Source organism: Cuculus canorus, chromosome Z (genome assembly GCF_017976375.1).
Source record: "Cuculus canorus isolate bCucCan1 chromosome Z, bCucCan1.pri, whole genome shotgun sequence".
Taxonomy (NCBI): domain Eukaryota; kingdom Metazoa; phylum Chordata; class Aves; order Cuculiformes; family Cuculidae; genus Cuculus; species Cuculus canorus.
The window spans coordinates 53,387,139-53,414,964 of NC_071441.1; positions in this window are offsets into that span (position 1 = coordinate 53,387,139).

The window sequence follows — 27,826 nt, forward strand, 5'->3', positions numbered from 1 at the left end:
GTAACATAATTTTATCGTATTGTAATGTATAATCTGTGTCAAAACTCACAATAATTTGCAGTATGAGGTATAAAGTTTTTCTATCATCAGAAAAAATACTGTAAGTATAGGGAAGTCCAAGAAAATCCATGAAATTCTCTTTTAAGGCCAGTGCGTTGAATCTTTCTAATGACATAAAACTATTCACATTTAAAAGGTTCACTTACATTACAATTTGAAAGACTGAGATCCGATATATTACAAAAAAAATATAAAAAGCTTTCTTATTTTCAAAGTAACTGGATATTCTTATGGTTCAGATAACAGTTTCCACTGCCGCAATTACATACTGATGATGAAATTGAAAAATTCAGTCCAGTAGTATCAGTCTTTCATAATATTTCATTACTTCATGAACATTTGTGTTATGGTATTTGATGAGGTTTTGGCACTTGTTTCTCAGGAATATCATGAAAAAAAGATTTAATCCTTCCTCATAAAGAAAGTATTTTTCCTTCAAAGGATGATTCCTTAATTTTGTCATTAAAATTCTTAAATGAATGGCTCAGTGACTTGACTTATCAGGTTAACCACAAAATCTTTTAGTACTTATGAAAACATTGTAGATCTCCTTTTTTTTTGATAACTTCCACATGTAAGTGTCTGGACATAACAAACCATCACCTAAATGACAAAGGTAAATCAGCCAAGAAAATAGCTTCTGGAGACAAGAAGAAATGAAACCTGAAGTAATTTAATCTAATGTTTTAATTTTATTCATTTTCTAACAGGAAAGTAAAGTCAACTAATTTACTTTTTCACCCTGATAATGACATAGTTAAAGCTGTTAGTTCTCATCACATGATAAAATACACAGGAAATTAATAAAGTGATCACAAATTTGTTAACCATGATTACTATAGAAACTTCTGTATCTTTTGAGTTAGGAATAGATTTATAATTTACTGGCAAAATAGCTGGCCCAATGTTGAGTATTTTTAAACTTTCTTATAAATTAAAACTGACTCTTTACCTATTCATTTCTAAGTATCACCTGAATCATATTTTATTAAAACATCATGTATATAATTCTTACAGACTGCCCAAATTACTTATCAAAAATTTACATCAAATCATCATGAGCATTAATCTGTTATTCGGCTACCATACTCATAATGCATCATAATTTGACCTTGGCTATATTACCTGCAAAAGATTTTATTGAAATAAATCATAGAATTATTGAAAGAATTGGATTGGATTGGATTGGATTGGATTGGATTGGATTGGATTGGATTGGATTAGATGGGATGGGATTGGATTGGATTGGATTGGATTGGATTAGATGGGATGGGATGGGATTGGATTGGATTGGATTGGATTAGATGGGATTGGATTGGATGGGACCTTAAAGATCATGTAGTTTCAACCTCCCTTGCCATGGGAAGGAACATCTTCCACTGGATCAGGTTGCTCAAACCCCCATCCAACCTGGCCTTGAACACCTCCAGTGACAGGGCATCCATGACTTCTCTGGATAACCACTTTAAGTGCCTTGTTACCCTCAAAGTGAACAATTTCTTCCCTATATCTGTCCTAAATCTACCCTCTTTTAGTTTAATGACATTACCACTTGTCCTGTCACTACGTGTCTTTGTAAAAAGTCCTTCTCCAGCCTTCTTGTAGGCCCCCTTCAGGTACTGGAAGGTTGCTATAAGGTGTCCCTGGAGTTTTCTCTTTTCAAGGGTGGACAAGCCCAGCTGTCTCAGACTGTCCTCATAGCAGAGGTGTTCCATCCCTCTGACTGTCTTTATGGCCCTTCTCTTGACATGCTCCAACAGGTCTATGTGTTTCTTATGCTAGCGGCTCCAGAGCTCGATGCAGGTCTCCAGGCTAGGTCTCACCAGAGCAGAGTAGAGACCCCCACTATAGTGTCACCTGTCCCTGGCCTTCCTTTAATCCCGAACCATAAGCTTTTCACTGGCTCCTCATCCATCCTCAGACAAAGGTCTATGCACTGCGGCTAGTCATTAACATAAAGGGCAACATCCCCTCTCGTCTTTTTTCATTTTTCTTTAATATTAAGTATGAGTTACAGCCTACATACTATGTCAGGGCAATCCCAAGCATAAATACAGGCTGAATGGATTGAGACCAGCTCTGAGAAGTACTTGGGAATGTTGGGGGGTGAGAGGGTCAACATGAGCCAGTAATGTGCATTTGCAGTCCAAAAATCCAATCATATCCTAGGCTGCATCAAAAGAAGAGTGACCAGCAGTCTGAAGGAAATGATACTTCTCCTCTAGTCTGCTCTTATGAGAACTCGGCTAAACTACTGCAGTCAGTTCTGGAGTGCTCAGCACAGGAAGGACATGGATCTGTTAGACTGAGTCCAGAAGAGAGCCACAAAGATCATCTAAGGGCTGGATCACCTCTCCTATGAGAACAGGCTAAGAGATTTGGAGTTGTTCAGCCTGGAGAAAAGAATGGTTTGGGGATGCATTCTAGCAGCCTTCTAGTACTTAAAGCATGCCTATAGGAAAGCTGGAAAGGAGCTTTTTATCGGGGACTGCAGAAAGAGGACAAGAGGTAATGGTTTTAAACTGAAAGAGAGGAAATTTAGATTAGATACTAGGAAGAATTGTTTTATTATGAGTATGTTGAGGCAATAGAACAGGGTGTCCAGAGAAGTCATGGATGTCCCAGTGCTGGAGGTGTTCAAAGCCAGGCTCTGAGCAGCCTGTGTTCAGTGGTAGGTGTCTCTGCCCATGGCAGAGGCATTGGAACTGAATGATCTGTAAGGTCTCTTCCAACCCAAATGATTCTATGATTATGGGATTCTATGATAATATATTACTATGCCAAAATTATATGCTTAATAAAATAGGTGTCTTAATATATAATTTTATTGAGGTTTGGGGTTTTTTTTGTGTTGAAACACTGTTATTCAAAAAACTTCAGACAAAAAATGTGTGTTGTAATCATAAATAGGATAGATTTCTTTCTAAAACCTAGACAATTTCCTTGGAAACTGAAGAAATCTAACACTTACACTTGAATTAACAGTAGAAATATATAGTAGCCACCCTGATACAAAGACCAGACACTGCAAGTACCTTATTGCAGACAAGTGGTAGAAAAAAAGTGTGTTATTATCAATATTCTTACTTTAAGAAATACAATGAAAATATATTTTCACAAGCCTCTGAGCTGAGTTGGTAACACAGGAAAAGTTTCCTTTGTTAGAAGAAAATGTTGTTATCTGCAGTGTCTCCTTTAAACCATTTCCTGCATCTTGGAATGGTTAACATGAAACCAGCAGCTGTTTTGGTGATTGACTCTTGCCAGTCAAGCATAGTGATACCCACCAGGCTGTCAGCTGGGTCACTGTTCAAATGTAAATCTGAGGGGTTTGAAGGTACTGGAAGTATTACTGTCTGGAGTGTCAAATATCCTCTCACAGGAGTCTTAGATGTGCTAATGAGGAGAGGGGATAGATATAATCCTTGTAGAATGTTCTACTTAAGGGTAGCAGAAGAAAGAGCTATTGCCTGTCATATCATACTATGATCAGCCTGAGCAAAGTCTGGTGCAGCTGATGCACTGCACTATCCACTCTTGGCTATATCTCATTACAAAATCGACCACTACATTCATTTAACATATTTGACCCCATCCTGTGTATATCCAGAGGCCAGTAAGTACTCTTTTTATGTGTTCTTCATCTCACTCTTTGTTTGGCTGCTGGCAATGTCCAAGGAAATGTGGATAACATAAGATTTTTGCAATCCACATGACAAGTTCCATCATGCTAACTGGAACAACACTTTCCCAGTTCACTTCCTGTACTTACCAGAAAATATCTCCTTGATATACTGGAAAATACCAGGAGGAAATTATTATTATAATTATTAACAATAACAATAATAACAATAATAATAATAACAATTATAATACACCACCCGCAACATCTGAAATACACATATTTATTCAGTGCAGAAGACAGTCTGTACTTAACCGGGTATGTTCAGTAAAGTTGACTGGCACCCTTTGTAAACAGTTATTTGAAAGGAATAATGGTTCAGTATATACCGATTTCTCACTATCAATAAAAAAATCTCATGTCATGAGGCCTCATGTAACTTAGGTGATTTATTGGTTTCTTCATTAATATGTCATATCGTAGAAAATTGCCTCTTCCTGCACACGTAATACACACCCTCTGACACACCTACATAAAGATGTAGATATATGTATGGGGTATGAACTCTTACTATAGCAGTCAAACAGTGGGAAGGACAAACAATCTCATAAAAAACTTATGGTGAAATGAATATGAGAACTATGCCTGCCATATTCCAGCCTAATTAAAAGGCATGAATACATTGCTGGTTTTTTTTGCAGAAAGTCATCAGGCACTACTCACATTCCGTTGTGAACCAATCCTAGCTTGGATTTTAAATGCAAACCTTTTCAGGTTTGTTAGTTATCAAAAATAGAAACCTAAAACCAGGAAGAACCTCTGCCCCGAGGTCTAGTCTTATATCACCGGCAATTATATCTCATTTTTTTAGTCAGAAACTAATAAAGTTTCATATTAAAATGTAGTAGTTTCTTGCTGTTTTTCTTCCTTTGGAAACTATTCCAGATATATCCAAATAGATAGTTTTTCAATCCAAGCTTACTCAGAGTCATTTTGTATTCACTTGTCTTTATACCAACAACTTTATTTTGCTTATTTTGACAAAAAAGCACTTTATCCTACTTTATAAGAAATACTGATAAGTGGAATAAAAATACTGGTAGCTTTTTTATATGGTTATATATGAAAAGGTGATCTATTTCAGAGGCTGGTTAATAGAATTGTACTGTGCCTCATGAATGTTATTTTCATTACCTGCGTCTAACCAATGATCTGCACTCTCCGTCCTTAAAAATACAATGATACCTACTGGTCACTACTTTTTGTCTCAGTACTATTATATTTTACCAAACTGGTGCAGATTTTCCAGTCTTCCTCCATGTACATAAGATTTCCATCTCGACCTTATCAGCAAATTTTGTCAGGGTGGGCCTATTTCCTGCCATAGCATTGTTACCAACACCTATCCATAATTTTATTAACTTTCTCCAGCTTGAGTATGTTTTTCATTCAAAGTACAGTAACCTCCATTTTGGGTGATGTACATGTTCCCTGGTATATTAATGTAATCTCCAGTACATTTCCTGTAAGTTCAATATTCTTTTTTTATCAAAGTTCACATAGATTAGATCTACATCATTTACTTTGACCAGAAAAGGAATATCATATTAGTCTAGTATAATCTAACTTTGATAAACTCACGTCATATAAAGTGGAATATCATACCTGATGCTGCATGAAATGAATTCTAATGGCTCCCTTAGTGACATTAGTCAAAAGTAATTGTTAAGATAATATACAATTTTATTCCAGCAGAAATTCACGTGAACTTTAACGTCATTATTTTTGGGGGTTTATTATCCATGAATTGATCTTCAAAAATTATTTTTTTTTATTTCAGAGGTTACTATGCCAAACAATAGCTTTGTATGAAGTATACCAGTCACATCAACTGTGGATCTAGACTCAAAATTTTAATGATAACAAACACAATCTGATTATATTGTATGTCATATTACTTCAGAAAGAAATATTTTTATAAATCAAAACTAAATTTTGACCTTCAGAGTTGAGTGACACCATCAAATTATGTTGATTTACCTTAAAATAATATCTCAATTTAAATTCTAGAATATATTTACATCAATGCAGGAGGATAATTCAATTTACACTACTGTGAATTACTCAGAGTTTCTCAGCAAGTCCCTGAACTGAACATGTTTGTATGAGAGGGTGTTATGGGGATCTATGTATCCATGTCCTTCTCCTTCAATTTTCCTGTAGATTTTTGTACTGGGTCTGTCTTTGACAGAGTTAATTTCCTTAACAGCAGCCCAAATGGTGGTACTTTTTCAATTTTCGACTAAAAGGATGTTGATAACATACCGATGTTTTGATTGTTGCTGATCAGTGTTTGCACAATCTCAAGCCTTTGCACTTTTCCCACTTTGACCCCCAGCAAGCAGGCTACAGAGGGACGTATGAAGCTAAGATGGCACACAGCCAGGACAGCCGACCTGTTCTTCCCATATAATGTGACTTGCAGCAATAAAACCTGGGAAGGTCTGCTCTTGCGAGGTCTTCTAAGGCTGCTGCTCAAAGACTGGCTGTGTATCTGTCTGCATGAAGAAGGCTGTGAATCACTGCCTTTGCATTACTTGTTGGGGTTACTGCCCTCTCCCTGCCCACCCCCTCACCCTTTCCCATTTTGTCTTTAAACAGTCTTGTTTCATAACTGTCTCAGTGCAGTTAGCTTCTCAGTTTTACTCTTCCTCTCCTCTCTCTTGTCCTGCTAGGAAATAGAGGAGTAGGTGGGAGGTTGTGTGGGCAGTGAAATGCTGCCTGGAGTCAGCTTACCACAGTGTGTCCCATTGCCATTAACGGAGAAAAGGATGCTTTGCTTTCAGAAAATGTCTATAATGGAACAGCTATAATACTGAATCATAGAATAGTTTGGGTTGGAATGGACCTTAAATATCATCTAGTTCCACCCCCCCGCTATGGGCATGGATATCTCCCACTAGATCAGGCTGCCCAAGGCCCCATCCAACCTGGCCTTGAACACTTCCAGGGATGGGGCATCCACAACTTCCCTGGGCAACCTGTGCCAGTGCCTCACCACTCTCATCATGAAGAAATTCCTCCTTGTGTCTAGTCTAAATCTGCCCCTCTCCAGTTTATAGCCAATTGTCCTTGTCCTGTTACTACATGCCTTTGTAAAAGTCCAGCCCCAGATTTCTTGTAAGCCCCCTTCAGGTACTGGAAGATTGCTATATGGTCTCCTCATAGCCTTCTCTTCTCCAGACTGAACCACCCCAACTCTCTCAGCCTGTCCTAATATGGCAGGAGGACTCCTGCCCTCTGATCATCCTTGTAGCCCTCCTCTGGACCCATTCCAACAGCTCCATATCCTCCTTCTATTGGGGATTCTAGAACTGGACACACTACTCCAGATGAGGTCTCACAAGAGAGGAATGGAGGGACAGAATTATCTCCCTCTCCCTGCTGGCCGTGCTTCTTTTGATGCAGCCCAGAACATTGTTGGCCTCCTGGGCTGCAGGCACACATTGCTGGCTCATATTGAGCTTCTCATGAACCAGCACAGCAAGTCCTTCTCTGCAGGACTGCTCTCAATCACGTCATCTCCCATCTTGTATTGAAACCGTGAATTGCCCAGACCCAGATGTAGGACCTTGTACTTGGCATTGTTGAACCTCATTCATGAGGTTCTCAGAATCCCACTTCTCCAGCTTGGCCAGGTTCCTCTGCATGGCATCCCATCTTTATGGTGTGGCAACTGCATCACTCAGCTTGGTGTCATATGCAGACTTGCTGAGTGTGCCCTCAATCTCACTGTCTGAATAATTGATGAAGATATTAAACAGCACTGGTCCCAGTATGGACCCTTGAGGAACACCAGTTGCTATGAATCTCCATCTGGACTTTGAGCCATTGACCACTACTCTCTGAATATGACCATCCAATCAATTTCTTATGGGCCGAACAGTCCACCTGTCAAATCCATGTCTCTCCACGTTAGAGAGAAGGAAGTTGTGGAGGACCGTGGCAAAGGCTTTATAGAAGGCCGGATAGATCACACCTGTTGGTTTAACCATGCCCACTGCTGCGGTTACCCCACCATAGAAAGCCTACAGGACTTGCCCCTAGTGAAGCCGTGCTGGCTGCCATTAATCACCTCCCTGTCATCCATGTGCTTTAACATGTATTCTAGGAAGATCTGTTTCATGATCTTCCAAAGGACAGAGATGAGGCTGACAGGACAGTAGTTCCCCAGGCTCATCTTTTTTACCTTTTTAAAAATGGCCTCGAGGTTACCCTTCTTCCAGTCACTTCTCCTGGTTGTCATGACTTTTCAAATATCATTGAGAGTGGCTTGGCAACCACATCGGCCAATTCCCTCAGGTCTCTGGGATGCATCTCATCAGGTCCAATAGATGATTGCCTACAGCTTGACGTGTTATTTTTCCAGCAGACACAAGTGTGGTTTAAGTCCTCGAGTAGGATGAGAGCTTGTGAGGAGGAAGAAGGCTTCATAAGTTGGCTCTTCTTGATCAGGTGGACTGTAGTACACACCAGTCATAAGGTTCCTATTGATTTCTCTGTCTTTTATTCTGATCCACATGCTTTCAACCTGTTCATGGCTACTGGTCAAAGACAGCTCTTCACATGCTATTCCTTTCCTGATATAAAGGGCAACACCTCCACCTGTCCTTCCTGGTATGTCTCTTCTGAACATCCTGTATTCACCAATAGCCACAATCCAGTCATGGGATTCATCCCACCAAGTATCAGTGATGGCAACTAGATCGTAACATTCTAGCAGCATGGTAGCTTCCAGCTCCTCCTGTTTGTTGCCAAGCTTCATGCATTTGTACCGAGGCACTTCAGCCAGGCTGTTGTCCACATTGTCTTCTTAGTGGAAGACCCTTTATTTCCTTTAAGGTGTTTTGCAGAAGTTTCCTGCCTGGCACTTTCTCAGGAGCTTCCCGCTTCTCTCCACAGGACTTCAACTGTGCCACGGTGCCCTCAGCATGCCCCTGGGCAGTAGGTGGTCGGCCCACACCAGCACCCCATCCCTCCAACAATTTGTGTCGTCCCACGGCTTGTCACAGGCAAGCAAGCCCGTTATTATCCCCCTTCACCTTCTCATTTAGTTTAATATAGTATGTTGCAGTCAGATGGCATAATCTCAGAAGACAGCTCGGCATGTCTAGTAGGCCACAGTAGTCCCAGTTCAACAAATGTTTCAACAGACAAATTAAAATACTTCAGGTATTGAGTCACCCAGTTATGAAGATGTACACCTATGAGTTATACAGTTATGCAGATGGTAAATAAATATATACACAAACATTCTAATATCTAGCCTCGTTTACCGTAATGCTATGCTCATCCAGTGCAGTCCAGCTCTCACTTTCCTCCCAAGGATGGCTTGTGGTGGTGATTAGAACAACTCATCAACATCTTAAGCACATCACTCTGTGTGTGCTCTTCATGGTACATATTTCCTCTACCTTAGTCCTGGGCCAGCTTGGCATTATTTTGAAGTGTATTCTAACAGAGTCAGTCTTCTTAATACCTCCATCTTTGATTTCTGGCTACTGTTGACTGCTATTGAAATAATGCAACAATATCCCAGAGATGGTATAGTTGACGTTTTTTACTTAGTGACCATGTAGGTTTCCAAGAATTTTACTGTAGATGGTCCTCACAGAGATAAACTAAAACAAATTAAATAATAGTCAACTGCCTGCTAGCCACTTTTAGTCACAACTAAAACAAGATGAAGTCAGCTTAGGTCAACATGAGCCTGGACAGCCTGAGATCTGCAGAGTCAGGTTGTAAATGAAATGGATTTTACTAACACAGTCTAAACTGTACTGAGATACACGCCAGAGGGAATGCAGACTTCAGTGTTCAAAGAGCTGTTTTCTAACACTTCCTAGAAAAAGAAGTCCTTGCAAGGCCACTTTCATCCTGCTGGCTGCTGTTTGGGTCACACAAGGACCTGTTTCAGAATGCTGAGTTAAAGAAAACCAGTGATGTTATTTACTGTCTTCACTGTTAGCAAGTCAAAACTCTTTATATAATCAAGGCTCTTTTTTTAATCTGAAATTCTAACCTGTCAGTGTTTCATAATGGAGTAAAGGCAAATTACATTTCTCAAAAAGCACTTTTTTTCCTGCCCAAGATTATACATATTTTGTACCAGGCAGGGTAAATTCAGTTGCTGTTTAGCTAAGCAGTTATAAAATAGCAAGGAGAGAAAAACTGGATTACTTTGACAGTATATCTACAAATATATTCCACCACATGCTATATAGTAAAAAAATAATGAAATATGTTTGTTGAAAGACAAGCACAGTAGAGAAAGCAGTTTGTGCCACACCACAACAGACCAAAGAAAAATAAGTAAAGAATGAAGAAGCAAAACTGTGACCAAAACCAGCGTGGATGAAGAGAAAAGAGAGGGATGTTCAACCTTCTACTCTGCAGGATCTACATATGCCTAACGTTATATGAGCTTCCCACCACACAGGAATGAGGAAGGCTCTTGAAACACAACATAAGATAAAGAAAATACACACTAATTCTTTCCAGATTCATGATCTTTGGGGAACAGATATAGATTCACTTCTCTTTCTGAAGGTTATGAAAGGCTACTGGTTTAGTAGAAAATCCTCCAGAAATCTGTGTTTATGCAGTATTAGTGAAGTATTAGGGTAGTATTAATGAAGACAGTCATAAAGTCTCAGAAACCAGGGAAAAACATCTAAGAATGCAAACTTCTTTCAATTTTTTTAAGCTTACTTTATAAATTCCACATGTTCAACTGTTTGTATTACTTCATAATCTGAGATTGGTCCACATTGAAACAGAATTCCTAGCTAGTTATGTTTTCAAATACAGAGACTATTTTCCCTTATACATTTTTACCTGATATAAAACTACATAATATTGATATTATAGAGAATCATCAGTGTTAGAGGAACACTTCAAACTTCTCCTGTCATTACTTTATTGCAGCTTTTGTTCACAGACCAGAACAATAAAACATGATACTAATATGAAAAACATAATTTTCCCCAAAACTCCTTCATCAGGTAAAATAAATAATGTTTATAGTACGCTTCAGGAGAACATCTCTTTTTAACCTTGACCAAAGACCCTTTTCATACAACAGGAAACTGAACTAGCAATCAGAATCAGGGGCCTCAGATGACTGAAAACTTCTTTTGAGCAGAAGTATATACTCTGAAATATATGTATGAATATATGGTAAGGCTCTTTTTTTCCTTACTTGCCTAAACAAGTAGGATAGGACATATTATAGTAGTCATCCTCATTATTTAAGGTAAAGCATCAACAGTTTCTGCCTCTAACTTTGAAAGTCTCCTTCATCTTTCCTTGTATTTTGATCATAGTCCCTCACCTAAATAGTAAGTGAAAGCTCTCTCCTGAAACATTTCCTAGAAAAAATGGCACAGCAATGGAACAGAGGATCCTGGCACAGGATTAACAGACTAAGGAGGTACTTCACTAACAAATACAAGAGTACCTGCCAGATCTCAGTCCAGGTCCCTTTTTGAGCTCCTTATCATCCATATCCTGATGACAGCCTATCATCTGTGCTTTTCTTCTCTGGTGTTATTCACCTGTTTGCAGCTTTTCTATCAATCCTTTGCTGTTGCCTATTCTTCCTCCAGACCACTAATAAACTATGTTTACCACCACATCACATCCTATTGCACTAAATCCTTTCTGATTTTTTACATTACCTTGTCCCTGTTCTGTGACAAAAGGATATTTCTTTCCTGGGAACTCTCAGTCTATCACCTTTTGTTTTTCCTGTAATTACCTTTCAAAACTTTTAAGACTAGTTGAGAGAAAATATCAATGACAAAACATCTTAGCAAGATAGAAATAACATGAAAATCCTAAGAAAATTCTTGATGAAGATTATAAACATTTTACTTAGTGAACACTGATAGAGTAGATCTACATTTTGCTCACAATAATTTGTTGCCATATTTGCCATTGTAAAAAGAAGCTATGAAACATTTTGTCTCTCCTGCAGTTTCTCCCATCCATACTTAACCCACCATTATGATGTAAAATTATCCAAATATTTGCTTCTGAACTAATTTTAAAAGAATTTTAAAAAGAGGCAACATGTGAAAAAAACAGTTTTATTTGTTGGTATATCTGATTTCTTCTGTTCAACCACATTCAGAACACCTTTAAACCATTGTCTCTAATCTCAGAGTCAGTTTTGTCAGATTTTGTAATTGTCTCTAGTTTTGTCATCTTATAGATCCTGCCTCTTCTATTTCACTTCTTCGATCCTACATGAATATTAGTTTCTTTTTTTTTTTTTTTTTGTGATGGACTTTTTTTTTAACCCCATGTTACCTTTTGAGTGTTTTAATGCATACACAAATAAATGATTATCTTTACATAAGCTGGAGAAAAAATGGTGCTGACTTGCATGTTGCTGCTTTCGCTTTTCTCAGAAGATATCCTCTCCTGATAGTCATGAATTCTTAATTATTTTAGCAACCGGTTCAAAAGTGCAAGCTGTTAATACTTTGCGTTTTCTTTCTAAAGATTAGGTGTCAATTTTAAAGACAGCATATGGACATGACACAAATTGTACAATGTACATATTTGTACAATTGTCCTCAAATATTTTATGATGCATTCTGCACCTCCATTTATTTATACTCTCACCAAAACAGATAAATATAAATGTAATACCTGCTATGCAATTCCAAACCTTTGGTTTCTGTCTAATAAGACTAACAAGCCCAGTCATTCTTTCATCTTATCTGGCCTTCTCTGTTTACCAGAAACATGAAAACTAAACAACAAAATGTAATTCATGTTTTACTAGACAATAATAAACCTTTGCTAACTATTGGATCTTTCTTTGGGAACTGTATTTTTTTTGGTCACACATTTTGAAAAATGGTCTTTGTATTAGTGAAAGACATGCATTTTTATGAATCAGTTTGAGACATTTCCTGAATTTCATCCACATGACGTAAGTAATTACTATCAAAAAAAAGTAATTCAGCTTCTAAAAAACTAGTCCAATATAAAAAGGAAAACATACAGCAACATGTGATTATGAGATGCGATTGCAATTCACTTTAAGATTACAAATTCTTGGTTTGTTCTGCAATGTTTTTTTAAGTTTTTCTCATGTATTCATTTTCATGTGACATTTTAAACATTTTCTTCTCTGGCCACTTGGAAGGAATATAGGAATGCTATCAGAATATGCAGGGATGCAACTAGCAAGGCCAAGGCCTACTTAGAATTAAATCTGGCAAGGGATGTCAAAGATAACAAGAACAGCTTCTTCAAGCACATTAGTGGCAAAAGGATGACTGAGGAAAATGTGGGGCAGCTGCTGAATGAGGTGAATGCTCTGGTGACAGAGGATACAGAGAAGGTGAAGTCGTTGAATGCCTCCTTTACTTCAGTCTTTACTGCCAAGGTCAGCCTTCAGAAATCCTAGAGATAAGAGAGAAAGTCTGGAGCTCATTCTGGATATCACCTCTGAGTGTGTGGAGGAAGAGAAGGTTATCAGGAATGATCATTATGGATCCACCAAGGGGAAATTATGTTTGATCTATTTGATAGTCTTCTATGGCAGTACAACTGGCTGGGTAAATGATGGGAAAGCAGCGGATATTAAAGGGAGAGCAGTGGATGTTAGAGGGAGATCAGTGTGATGTCTCCCATAGCATCTCCATAGGTGAGCTTAGGAAGTGTGGGTTAGATGAGTGGGTGGTGAGGTGGATTAAGAACTGGCTAGATGGCAGAGCTCAGAGGCTTATGATCAGCAGGGCAGAGTCTAGCTGGGGTCCTGTAGCTAGCAATGTTCCCCAGGAGTCAATCTTAAGTCCAGTCTTCAACATATTCATCAGTGACCTGGATGAGGGGACTGAGCGCATCCTCAGCAGGTTTGTTAATGACACAAAACTGGGAAGAGTGCCTAGTGAGGTCACATCTGGAGTACTGTGTCCAATTCTGAGCTCCCCAGCTTAGAAATACAAGGAACTACTGGAGAGTCCAGCAAAGAACCACAAAGATGATTAAGGGACTGAAGCATCTCTCTTATGAGGAAAGGCTGAGAGACCTGGGTCTGTTTAGCCTAGAGAAGAGAAGACTAAGAAGGAATCTTATCAATGCTTTCAAATTTTTCAGGGGTGGGTGGGGCCAGATTCTTTTCAGTGATGCCCAGCAAAAGGACACGGGGCAACGGGTACAAACTAGAGCACAGGAGGTTCCACCGGAACATGAGGAAAAACTTGTTTTCTTTGAGAATGACAGATCGGTGGAATAGGCTGCCCAAGGAGTTTGTGAAGCCTCCTTCTCTGGAGACATCAAAAACCTGTCTGGATACATTGCAACCTACTTTAGGTGAACCTGTTTTAGCAGATCTCCAGAGTTCCCTTCCGACACCCACCACTCTGTGATTCTGTGATTCTGTGATTCTGTGATTCTTTGAATTTGTGTTTCTGTGATTTTGGAAGGTAGACCCTTGTTAAACTGAAAGAATAAGATGATGAGATTACAGGAAGGAGTATTCCATTTGGGAATCATGTATGCCCAGGTTTGAAAAGATCAGGGTTTTTGCTTTCACCATCTCCAGATGAGAAAAATAGAGTCTGCCACTAAACTATCTTTCATCTTTCTCAAATTCCCATCCTCAATGTCCCCCCTCCCCAAACTAAAAACTCCCTTCTGTAAGTTTTTTGATGTTAACGGGATCAGAACTAGTCTAGCCTTGAGCTGGCAATGTACACTCACAGCCCAGAAGTCGAGCAGTATCCTGGACTGCCTCTCTCTTGTGAGACAACGCCTGGTGTAGTGTGCCGAGTTCTGAAATCTCCAGCATAAGAAAGATATGGAAATGTTGGAACAAGCCCAGAAAAGAGTCATAAAGATTATCAGGGGGATGAAGCACTTCTGCTATGAGGACAGGCTGAGAGAGTCAGGGTTGTTGAGCCTGGAGAAAAGAAGTCTCTGGGGGACACCTTATAAAAGAGATCTTCTACCTGAAGGGAGTCTCCAAGAAAGCTAGGGAGTGACTTTTCACAAGGGCATATAGTGACAAGACACAGTGGAATGTCTTAAAATTACAAGATGGGAGATTTAGATTGGACATTAGGAAGAAATTCTTCAAAATGAGGGTGGCACAGGTTGCCCAGGGAAATTGTGGATGCATCCTCCCTGGAAGTGCTCAAGGCCAGGCTGGATGGGGTCTTGATCAGCATGTTCTAGCAGGAGGTGTCCCTGCCCATGGCAAGGGGGCTGGAACTAGGTGATCTTTAAAGTCCCTTCCAATCCAAACCATTCTATGATCCTGTAAAATTTTTCTATTCTGATAAGTAGCAGATTATTATTACTGTTAACATTTTCTATGTAGTAGTAAATGTTATTAAACTATACCTTTATATCCATGCCTCATTTTCCTTCTGTCTTTCATATGATTACAGTTTTAAAAATAGCAAATAGGCACTGTACATATGTAATTCATTGTAATTAAGCTCTAAATATAGTTTTAAATAAGAAGGCTTTGTTTAATACACTTTAATACCAAACCTTCAAATAAAAAATACTGCATATGTACTAAGAAACCCGAATCTCTTTGCTTTAAATAGATATTGGACTCTGCATACTGTAGACCCTAATCAAAAGCATTCATCTGCAAGACCAGTTTGAGCATTTTGGTTGTAATTTACAGGTCGTTGACTTCTTCATTATAGGTAGCCCTTGGGAAAAGTAGTTTCTGATACAAAAGCGCCTACAGTAGCCAAATTGCAATATGTGAGCATTGTAGCAGTTTCCTTGTGACTGCAGGGTTTGAATATGCATTTAATAAACATTTGCATTCCAACTTGATCTTACTAAAGAAAATTATTTTCTACAGGGAGAGAAAGTAAAATAATGAACAAATAAATCTAGACAACACTTTCAAAACATCTCAAAGAAACGTATTTTGCAACATTAAGCTTTAGTGTCACTAAAGGAACATAGTATTTTTATATTCAGAATGTTTTTTAAAAAAATAAATATATGGAATGGACAAATTTTCTCAGCACCTGAATTCTGATAGAGTAAGATAAGCAATGTATTTCATGTACAGCAATACTTTTTATATCTATTTAATTCTTTTTATTATTATATACCTTCACCTTTAATACTGGTTATTTTCAGATGTTTTTCACTTAACAAAATCTTTAATCTAATGCAGTATAGAAATGAAAACAAACTACAGAATTTTGGAAAGTCAAAGTTTTACGTTGCTTCAAAATGACTGCTCATACATATGAACTGTTCCACAGCTTCATTAGCTAATAGACATGAAAGGCAAGCAAATCCGTAGTTCTGATAAGGTTGCTCTGTGAAAGGAAGGCAAAGCTTAGGTCAATTAAATACCCTTCTACTATTCAGCATAGTCGAGAGGTGATGATAGTTATGCTGCCATATCAGAGATTAAATTTTAGATGGTAACCAGAGTTTAAATATTTTTCCCTCTTGTTCCTCCTTCCCTGTTAAGTTTCCTCTTTGTACATATGCGTGTGTGTCTGAAGGCTGTAGATAACTTTTCTTTTTTGTAGATCTCCTTGCTTCAGGTGACGCACATATTCTGTCGCATACAGTTTAAAGAACAACAAACAGGAGTTCTGTAACTTACACGGAGATATCCAGGATATTTCATGCTTGTTGGGATTTAGACAAGACCCAAGTATGGGGGGTAAATGATAAAAATTTTTCTTTCCAATTTCAAGAGCATTTTTTATTTCTGAGTGAAATGCTAGTTTATAGAAACATCTACTGGTACAAGATTTTATCAAAATGTTTACTGCATAGACAGAAACCACCGCTTAAGCTTACATTTAGAAAGAAACTTAGGAATATTATTATTATGCAGTACTGGCTTGTTTGGATTATTTTAAGTTAAACTGCTCTCTTCCAAAATTCACTACTGCCAGTGTAATTAAAACATGGACCAAAATGAGAACAAGTCTTCATAATGTAATGACTGAAGCATTCAGCTCGGAAAATACTTGTGTGTTCTAGACTCCGTTCCAATAAATGTTAAAATATTGGGGAATTGATAGTGTTAATAGTTCTTATATCCTATGTCAAATAGTACATACCTAAGAAGTAGACTCAAGGTACCCACTTTCATCTCACAGCCTGTAACAGTCATTCATGAGGCAGATTCAGATTTTGTTAAGTAAGGGCATAAACTGAAGAAAAGATCTTTTAAATCTCAGATATGTGTTCTTTCCACTCAGACTGCAGGAATACAAAACTGGAAAACCTGAATCAAGGATCTTAACTATTGTTAGGCTAGGTTCTCAACTTCACCACTCAGGATAAAAGACAAGACTCTTATTTTCTACGTCAACACATTCACTACATTTCAATAAATTTGTTCCTGTATTAACTTTGCACTTCAACTTAAAAATATTTTCAATCATTCACACTTCTTTTGCTCCTGCAGACACTGCTCCTATCTCTACTCAGCTTTTGTATGCTTCTTAAGTGCAAATAATTGATGTATGATGAACACGTATGATATTCATATACTCTAACATGTAAGTATTCTTGAACAGCCTTTTTAATAACATGAATTTTGTGAAATCTGGCTTCAGAGGCAGCTGTCTACTTCAAGGAGGTGATCACCTGAGGTTTGGCTTTCTATATATTACACTGTCTTCTGCCTTTATCCTGGAAAATGCACTTGTACTGTCAAGTACCAAGATTTCCTTTATTCTCACCTCAGGACACTCAGCAAATACTGTCACCGTCATACTATAAGTCACTCATAAAACAATATTAATTCCTTTGGGATATTTGAACTAAAAAGGAAAAATAACAATTATCAGGCAAGGCCTAGTTCTATTATGTAATGAAGACAGTGACAGCTGATATGGACTAGTTTGAGGTAAATATTTTAGACAGGCAGACCCCCTTTACTGTGCTAGAATACACAAAACAAACCATTCTCTCCTGTTGTAGAGTTGGACTTCATTTCTTTAAACATCTCTGTACCTATTTGGATGCATTTCCAGACTAACCATGTACTTTTTTTTTCAGACTTCATGTACATGACTGATTAGAACTGCACACAAGTGATGATTCCGCATAACTTACATAACGTATTTGGAAAACAGCACTAATACAGTTAGAGCTGTATAATGAAAATGAGCATGACCAACTCCTTCTCTTCTTAATATGAGAACTCTTATGGAAATTGTATACAAGAAGGTCCATATTAAGGCACCACAATTGAGGTAAGGTGGTTAATTTGTGGACTGCAGGTAATTACAGGTACCCTAATGGCTCTTAAAACATAGGTGCCTCTGAGCATAGGCAGAACTCAAATTTAGGGATCTCAGGAAATTCATCAGAGGAAAGTCATGTGATTACTGAATCTAAGAACTGTCTTGGTTAACTGGTAGCTCATTGCGTACTTGAAGACATATATGTTTTACTCAGGATCCTCCAAGAGCAGTTAAATCACGCCTAAGTTTTTTTGTTGCTTTTGGCTTTCAGCAAATAATCTAGAACTGACTGAACTTCTAACTTTCTATTCTTTTGGTTTATATCCCATTCTGAATAGAAGGGATATAAAGAAAGCAAAAGATATTCTAACTCTAAGACTCATAAAAACTCTATCATGAAAAGTCTCTTTTGACCTTGGTGGCCAATTTCTTTATTTCTTTTCAAATTCATATTGCATTCTATTGCTTGTAACGGTCCAAAACTTTAGAATTATAGAACCATTGACGTTGGAAAAGACCTCTAAGATTCCCCCACTGAGCGCTGGGGAACATCACTTGTGATAGACCACTAACTGGATTTATTTCCGTCCATGACAACCCTTCGGGCTCTGCCATCCAGCCAGTTTTTTACCCAAAGAAGAGTACGCCTGTCTAAGCTATAGGCCACCAGGTTCTCTAGGTGGGAGTGTCAAAGGCCCTGCTAAAATCAAGGTAGACAACATCCACAGCTTTTCTCTCATCCAATGTGCTGGTGATCTGATCATAAAAGGAAATCAGGTTAGTCCACCCAAACTTGTGCTGGCTACGCCTGATCCTCTGATTGGCCTGCACATGCCTGGTGAGTGCATTCTCAGTACTCTTGGGTGGATCTCATGTCACAAACTTGTGAGTATTCAGGTGGCATAACACGTCATTGACTATTTCCTTCTAGATTATTGGGAGTGGGGGTGTGGTTATTTGCCCTCAATCCGTGACTTCCAGCTCAGTGGGCTGAGTACCTTGGAGATAACTGGTCTCTTATCAGTTAAAGACTGAGGCAAAAAAGGCATTATGCACCTCAGCCTTTTCCTCATCCTTGTTAACAGTGTTCTTCTCCATATCTAGTACAGGATGGATATTATCCTTGGCTATCTTTTTGTTGTTGATGTATTTGAAAAAATATTTTTGTTGTCTCTTGTAACAGTGGCCAGAGTATTAGAGTAGTAGACCAAAATCTCCTTTCAAAGGTGCACTGATTTAAACAATCACAGTGAATGTAAATCCCTTTCCATCATCTACCAGCAGTTCCGGCTGACTGGGGAAGTTCCACTTGATTGGAGACTGGCAAATGTGATGCCCATTTACAAGAAATGTCGGAGGGAGGATCCAGGGAACTACAGGCCTGTCAGTCTTACCTTGGTGCCAGAGAAGGTCATGGAGCAGGTCATCTCGCGTGCTATCATACAGCTCATGCAAGCCAAGCAGGTGATCAGGACCAGTCAATATGGGTTTATTAAAGGCGGGTCCTGCCAAACTCATCTGATCTCCTTCAATGACGAGGTTACACTTTATGGATGAGAGGAAGGAAAGGCTGTGGATATAGTGTACCAGGACTTCAGTAAAACCTTTGACACTGTTTCTCACAGTATTCTACCACAGAAATTGGCTACCATCTACCCGGATGGACATATCCTTTGCTGGGTAAAAAGCTGGCTGGATGGCTGGGCCCAAAGAGTCTTGGTAAATAGAATTAAAAACAGTTGGAGGCTGGTCACAAGTGTTGTTCCCCAGCATTCAGTGCTGGATCCAGTGATCTGGATGAAGCAATTGAGTAAGTTCATGGATGACACTAAGCTGGGTGGGACTTTCAATCTGCTGGAGCATAGGAAGGCTTTGCAGAGGGATCTGAACAGGCTGGATTGAATCACTTAGATCAGTTGGATGAGGTTCAACAGGGACAAGTGCTGAGTCCTGCCCTTGGGACACAGCAACTCCATGCAGTGCTACAGGCTTGGGGAAAAATGGGTGGAAAGCTGCCTGGTAGAGAAGAATCTGGGGGTGTTTGTTGTTAGAATCAACATGGCCAGAAAGACTAGGGAAATGATTGTGTCCTTGTACTTGGCATCAGTGAGGCCACAACTCAAATAGTGTGTTCAGTTTTGGCCACCTCATTGAAAGAAAGACATGGAGGTCCTGAAGCGTGTCCAGAGAAGAGTAACAAAGCTGGTGAAGGGGCTGGAGAACAAGTCTTATGAGGATAAATGGAGAGAAACTTTGTGTCAGCCTAGGGAAAAGGAGGCTGAGGGGGGGACCACTACTTGAAAAGATGTTGCAGCATGATTGACATTGGTCTCTTCTCCAGCTGATGGGTGATAGGAATGGCCTTAAATTCTGGCAGGGGAGGTTCAGAATAGATGTTAGGAAAAGTTTCTTCACCAAAAGGATCATCAGGCACTGACAGAGGCTGCCCAGAGAGGTGGTTGAGTTACCATCTGTGGAGATATTTAAAAGATGGGTAGATTAATCACAGAATAATGTAATCACAAAATCACTAGGTTGGAAAAGACCTCTAGGATCATAGAGCCCAACCCCTCCTATCAACCACTAAAATATGTCCCTGAGCAGCTCATCTACCCGTCTTTTAAATACCTCCAGAGATGGTGACTCCACCACCTCCCTGTTCCAGTGCCCAATGACCCTTTCCGTGAAAACTTTTTTTCTGATGTCTAGCCTGAACCTCCCCTGGCTGAAGTTGAGTCCATTCCCCTTTGTCCTATGCCCTGACACTTGGGAAAAGAAGCCAGCTCCCTCCTCTCCACAACTTCCTTTCAGGTAGTTGTAGAGAGCAATATGGTCTCCCCTCAGCCTCCTCTTCTCAAGGCTAAACAACCCCATCTCCCTCAGCCGCTCCTCATAAGACTTGTTCTCCAGCCCCCTCACCAGCTATATTGCTCTTCTCTTCGCTTCAGAGCCTCAACATCCTTCTTGTGGGGAGGAGCCCAGAACTGAACACAAGATTCGAGACGTGGTCTCACCAGTGCCAAGTACAGGGGAAAAATAACCTCCCTGCACCACACCATTTCTGATACAAGCCAAGATGCCATTGGCCTTCTTGGCCACCTGGGCACACTGCTGGCTCATGTTCAGTTGGCTGTTAACCATTACCCCCAGGTCCTTCTCCTCCAGGCAGCTTTCTAGACTCCAGGCAGCATACAGACTTCTCGTAGTCTGTAGCACTGTATAGGGTTGTTGTGACCCAAGTGCAGGACCCGGCATTTGGCCTTGTTAAACCTCATGCCATTGGTCTCAGCCCAGCGGTCCAGCCTGTTCAGATCCCTTTGAAAAACCTTCCTACCCTCTAGCAGATTGACACTTCCAGCAGCTTAGTGTCATCCATGAACTTACTAGGGGCACACTTAATCTCTTCATCCAGGTCGTTGATAAAGACATTGAACAGGACTGGATCCAGCACTGAGCCCTGGGGGACACCACCTGTGACTGGTCTCCAGCTGGAGTTAACTCCATTTACCACCACTCTCTGGGTGGGGCCATCCAACCAGTTTTTCACCCAGGGGATTGTGCGCCTGTCCAGGCCAGAGGAACACAGTTTCCTAAGCAGAATGCTGTGAGAAACTGTGTCAAAGGCTTTACTGAAGTCCAAGAAGACTATATTCACAGCCTTTTCCTCATCCAGTAGGCAGGTCACTTTATCATAGAAGGAGATCAGGTTAGTTTGGCAAGACCTGCCTTTCACGAACCCGTGTTGTCTGGGCCTGATCACCCAGTTCTCTTACATGTGCTGTATGATAGCACTGAAGATCAACTGTTCCATGACTTTCTCTGGTACTGAAGTCAGACTGACAGGCCTGTAGTTCCCTGGATCCTCTCTCCAAATCTTCTTGTAGATGGATAAAACACCAGCCAGCCTACAGTCCAGTGGAACTTACCCAGTAAGCCAGGACCATGGGAAGATGATGGAAAGGGATTTGGCAAGCATGTCCACAAGCTCCCTGAATACTATTCGTTGTATCCCATTGGGTCTCATAGACTTTTGAGTGTTTAATTGGCTAAGTAAGTCTCTAACCACTACCTCTTGGATCACGGGGACTTTGTTCTGCTCCTATAGCTCCTGGATATGTACATACAGGGAACAACTTTCTTTACTATTGAAGACTGAGGCAAAGAAGGCATTAAGTACCTCAGTCTTGTCCTCATCTTTTGTCACATTTATTCCCTTTGCATCCCATAAGGACTGAATATTCTCCGCAGTCCTCCTTTTTCTGTTGATGCATTTATAGAAAGATTTTTTTATTATCTTTTACTGATTCGGCCAATCTGAGCTCTAGTTGGGCTTTAGTCCTCCTGATTTTCCCTCTGCATGATCTAACTTTCTTCCTGTAGTCCACTCAAGATGCTGGTCCCTTCTTCCAGAGTTCATAGACATTCCTCTTCTTTTGCATGTCCACCCATATCTCTCTGCTCAACATGGCTGTTTTTTATTCTGCTAGCTCATTTTCTGGCACGTGGGGATGGCTTGTTTCTGAGCTGCCAGGATTTCCTTCTTGAAGAGTACCCAGCCCTTTGGGTCTCCCTCAACCTTAAGGACTGTCTCCCAGGGGAATTTATCAACCAGCCAAAGTCCAAAGTCTGCCCTCTGGAAGTCTAAGGTGGCTGTTCTGCTAACCCCCTCCTCACCTCACCTAGAGCTGAGAATTCTACCATCTCATGATCACTTGCCCCAGGCGTCCTCCAACCATCACATGAACTGCTTAGGGATATGGTTTAGTAGTGAACAAGTATGGTTGAACTCGATGATCTCAAAGGTATTTTTTTCCAACCAAACAATTCCATGAGTCTATGATTTAATGAAATTCACACAAACAAAAACTCAGCAGGTTTTTGGGCAAAGGTTACATTTTCAGGGATGATCTTCAGCTGATTGAAGAGTAAACCTAAACTGGCTAAACAACTACAGAAGCTTCTAGGTTACAGCTATGTCTTCGAAGAAATTTTTTTTGTCAACATCAATATTAGTGTCTCTCAGCTAAAACAACACTAAATTTGCAGTCATGTAACTGAACCTTAACTTTTCTTTTTATTTTTCTGTAATTACCAGACTAACTTAGCTTCATCAGAGATGTCACCGCACTTCACAAATTACAGTCATTTTTACTCCCCATACTTCATATTCTCTGTTCTGCCAAGAAGAAAAATTATATTTTTAAATCAATGGCACTAAATAACAACAGGATTCTTAATTAATTAGAGTAACAAAACTACTTACAGACTTTCTGGAAGGTTCAGATACTTAAATATAATACTTGGAGATTAAAAGATTAAGTCTGGACCAGATACACTGTGTTTCCTATGTAAGTGGATTTGTGCAAGTTTGAAAATTAATATAAATCAACATAAAATATGGCTGTGGATTGCCATTTTTGTTAAACAGATGGATGTTTGGCAGCATATGGATGTGCTGAGCACACAGGAGAATCACCCAGGAAAACCTTAGACTCTGCTTCTGTGCAACCTTTGGGAACTGTGAGTCTAGGATAGGGAACAGTCCTGCCCTGCAAGAGGACTTGTGCAATTCAGTGGTTGGTATGGCTGCAACCCTGCTGGCACTTGAGCAGTGCTGAGTGTATTTGTGGACGCTTAACAGTCAGACTCTGATAGGCCTAACAAGTAACCATGGGAACAGCAAAAGCATCCTGCAGGATGAGTGGGATATAAACCTGCCAAATTTCAAGAAAGATGAGAACATTTTAACTTATCAATTAAGATGTTATCTATAACATTTTCTCTACTAGCTTTCTATACATTTGTGTATGCAACAGAATAAAAAGTTTGCCATTGAAAGAATTACCTATAAAACTCCCATCTCTAATTGGACATGTTATATATTATACCGTCACAGCTGGTTTTGTTGACATTTCCTCTTTGTTTGGGATTTTTTTAGTTATTATTATTTTTATTTAGATTAATGAAGCTTTAAACAAGTCCATTTATCACAGATGCTTTCAAACTTCAACACAGTATGGTTTTAATAACTCTGAAGTCATGATATGTTAGATTATGGCAATTTTACTTTCTGGTTCTTGTTTAAATAATCTATTACAGATGAAGAGCTGGAGAACATAAAAAAAATCCAAGTACAGAACTGATAATGACTTTCATAGATGGAAATGTACTTATAACAGACAACAACAAGCCATAGATCAAATACTAGTTTTACTACACTGTATGATTGAAAATAATATTTTACTGCAGTGAAGCATCACAGCAAATAAATCTACTCTAATTTGGAGGACATATGGGAAAAGGTTGTTCTACTTCCATTAAAGAATTTAGGTAGATGTATGACGTAAAAAAAGATTAGATTGTGGAGAGCTTTGATTCTACAGCATAAAGTGGGAGTAAACCAAAATAAAGTGAATCAGAAGAAGTCCAGGTCTGGGGAAGAGAGAAACATTGTTCTGGAGTGAATTTATATATACATTCTGCAAAGACCTGTTATTTCTTATAGTGCAACAAAGAAACTCACAGTAAGACGGTAATAATTTTAATTCGTGCAAATCTTTAAAAAATATCTGTGGTTTTCCATCAAACACCACAAACAAAAAAGTTAAGTTTATTTTGATCACATTCAATAGATATTTAGTTCAATGTAATTATTAGCCAGATCAAATATTCTAGTATCTGTTTAACAGAAGTACTGCAAATCTTTTGATGTGTTCAGCTTGCACATCAATCTAAGGTTTTATTTGAATTTAATGACTTGGACAGTTTCTAAAACTCAGGATGTGAAAAAAAAATACAAATAAGTAGTAAGAAATATCAAAGAACCTGCTGGATGTATAATCTTCAGTGACAAGGAAGGCTATTAACAGTCACAATAAGTTATAACTGGACTACATTCAGCCACAACACTGTGTATCTTTAGGAGATCACTGAAATCTAAGTTGTCATTGTCATATGGATCCAAGAGAGAAATAAATATTTTCTTTGTTAGGTAATACAAGCTTTTATGGAAAATGTATTCCAAACATCAATGATAATGTTGTAGGTGAAAACTTCCACATCCATTTTGGAATTAAAAAGCAGTTGTGTTTCTTAAAATCAGCTTCCCTACATGCTAGGCTAATATATTTAGAACATGGATATGATGATGAAAAGAAAATTACTGACACGTAGTTCTGTGAGGAATATTTATTTCCACCTTGAAACTGCATACTACGATACTAATAGATAATACATTAGGAAAATTTTGAGTCTATGTAAGAACAATATATATTTTCCATGTTAAAATGTGAATCCTATTGTGGTTCACACAAATGTTGATACTTTAGTCTTTGAGGCTTAAAAAAATTCAGGAGCAGCATAAATATTTCTCAAAATGTCTATCCAGCCTCCTAAGTCACAGTGAAGATCTAATGGTTTCACCTATATTGGGCCTACACGTCTATTGGAGACTTACATAACTGTGTGATTAAAAAGGGAGAGAAGTACATAAGAACACCTGACAGCATAAAGGTACAGATACAATTTGGGATTGTTTTTTTTTTTCACTAATAGGAATGTTTACATTAGTGAATGTTTTTCACTAATAGGAATGTGTTTTACATTTTAGTTGATAGTTTTATATAATTCATGTTGTGACACATTATGTCCAGTCTCTGTGGCTTACTGTGAGAAGTAAGATCACTGGAAGAATTGAAAAAGTCTAAATATACTAGCTAAAATAGATCTACCCAGTTTAATTTCAAGGCAACAAAAATTTTTCAAATATCAAATTAAGGAAACAGTTCGTTGCTACAAGAAAAAGCAGCATATTAAAAAATAATTACTGGTAGTAATAAAAAATTTGGAGATAACACAATAAAGGTAAAATGATTTTCACCAGAACTGCCTCAAAACATTAGCACTGTTTGACTGCTTATGTGGCCCCTGATTATACACGTGTTGTTAGATCCATACAGAGGGTAATTAAAAATCAACGTCTATAGAATGTGCTTGTAAAAGGCCAGAGTATACAAGAACTGGGATAACTTAAAATTGATCAGATTAGAACAAATTTTTCACAGAAATAACAGTCAACTTCCCATCACAAAGGCAACACCTAGGAAAATGTCCAGTTCCTCCTCTGAAATCTTGCAGCATTCCAAAACCAAATGCCATTAAAATAATAAAATGGAATGATATATTAGTTCTCCCAAGTTTTGTTTTTCAGATCTAACTGAACTGTTTAGGATGACATTCCCACGATCCTTAACCCCTCATAATTAAGTGTGTTCATAATTGTTAAGTACGTATGTAATGTGAAAAATTCCTCTTCAAATAACTGAAATTTAGCAAGATTCTGAAGAAATGAAACAGTATTTTGTAAAGAAAATAAGAAACTATAAAAACTAATAATAGCAGCCCTATAACATATAAGTCAAAGCAAGTATTAACTCCTAATTCCCACACAGATTAACACAGGCTGTATGCTGGCTTCTGGTTTAATTCCAAAGCTGTTTCATATACATTTTAGTTTTTCTACATGTAGGCGTCCAAAGTAAATGAAGAATATGTGAATTTGTTTCACTTCATTGTGGTAATACAAAGGATTATTTCATTCAGCTGAACAGTGGTTTTCATATCCTTATATGTAGACAGATACAGGTTACATCTTAACCATGTTTTGCAGAAAATATGACTTAAAGATAGTTTTACATGTCAGGATAGTTAAGACATAAAATTGCAGAAAATGTTACAGATCCTGATGTTCCACTGAGAAAAATAATCCTGTGAGTTATTTGCATTTTCTGTCACAGCTGTTGGGTAACACCACATGAAACAAACCCTTACAGATCCCATTTCTCTGCACCCACTGACAGTGAATTTACCACACCAGGAAAAGTCTGTGGAAAATATAGACATATCACCAAAAAACCAATAAATCAATCATTCAGGACATAACGGAAGAACAGTGTCTGACCAGGATCTTATTTCAAGCAGTTATATCCACACTGCTAACACAACACTTCATCTTTTACCTGTGTTTTGACAACTACTCTTTAACTACTCCTTTTGTCAGATTAGTCTTACTTATTTTCCATAAAGATAAAAGAAATCTTTCTAGTCAAATCAGAATTTCCACGCTCGTGCCTCCATAGGTGGTCAGGATGGACAGAAGACCTGAAGCTGCACATGTCTGAGTGCCTCTGAGTGTACTGACTGCAAACATCATGTTCGCTATCACCACATTCACTCCCTGTTTCCCTCCATTGCTGCCACCTCTTACACCTTCATTACCAAACCCAAAATGTAATGTATGGACTTATCCCCACAGGAAAGGCCTGATGCTCCCTCCATCGACACACAGGACACGTTTGCAGAGCCTAGTTTCTCTGCTCAGGGAAGGAGTTGTTTCACATGTGGTGTGAAAACTGGATCTTGTTTCAACGAGGTGCATCACTGTGGTTACTCAGGTCAGAAAACCTAACTTACCCACTAAGTGGGCAGCACTTCTCCTCCTCCTAATGGTGGCAAATACCATTCCTTTGTGGGATAAAGATCTTGGTGTAAACGTGTGCACAGTAATGCAAGGTGAAAAAAATTAGAATAGATTTGAATGTTTTCAGTTGGAAGAGACCTGTAAGGACCATCTTGTTCAACTTCCGGAAACTCTGATTGAGGTCCTAGCTACTGCTATTTTTCCTTTCCTTTTCATTTTTCATGTCCCAGACAAGCCCTTCGCATACACAGGAACTTCTTATTAGTCATCCATCCAGCCAGGCACCTGTGTCTCATCTGTGGTAGAGAGCCATAGGAGGATCTCAGTAACTTGGAGCCTATTTGCTCTGCTTTCTCTTGTCTGCTCCAAGGTAATGGTGTATATCAAATTATA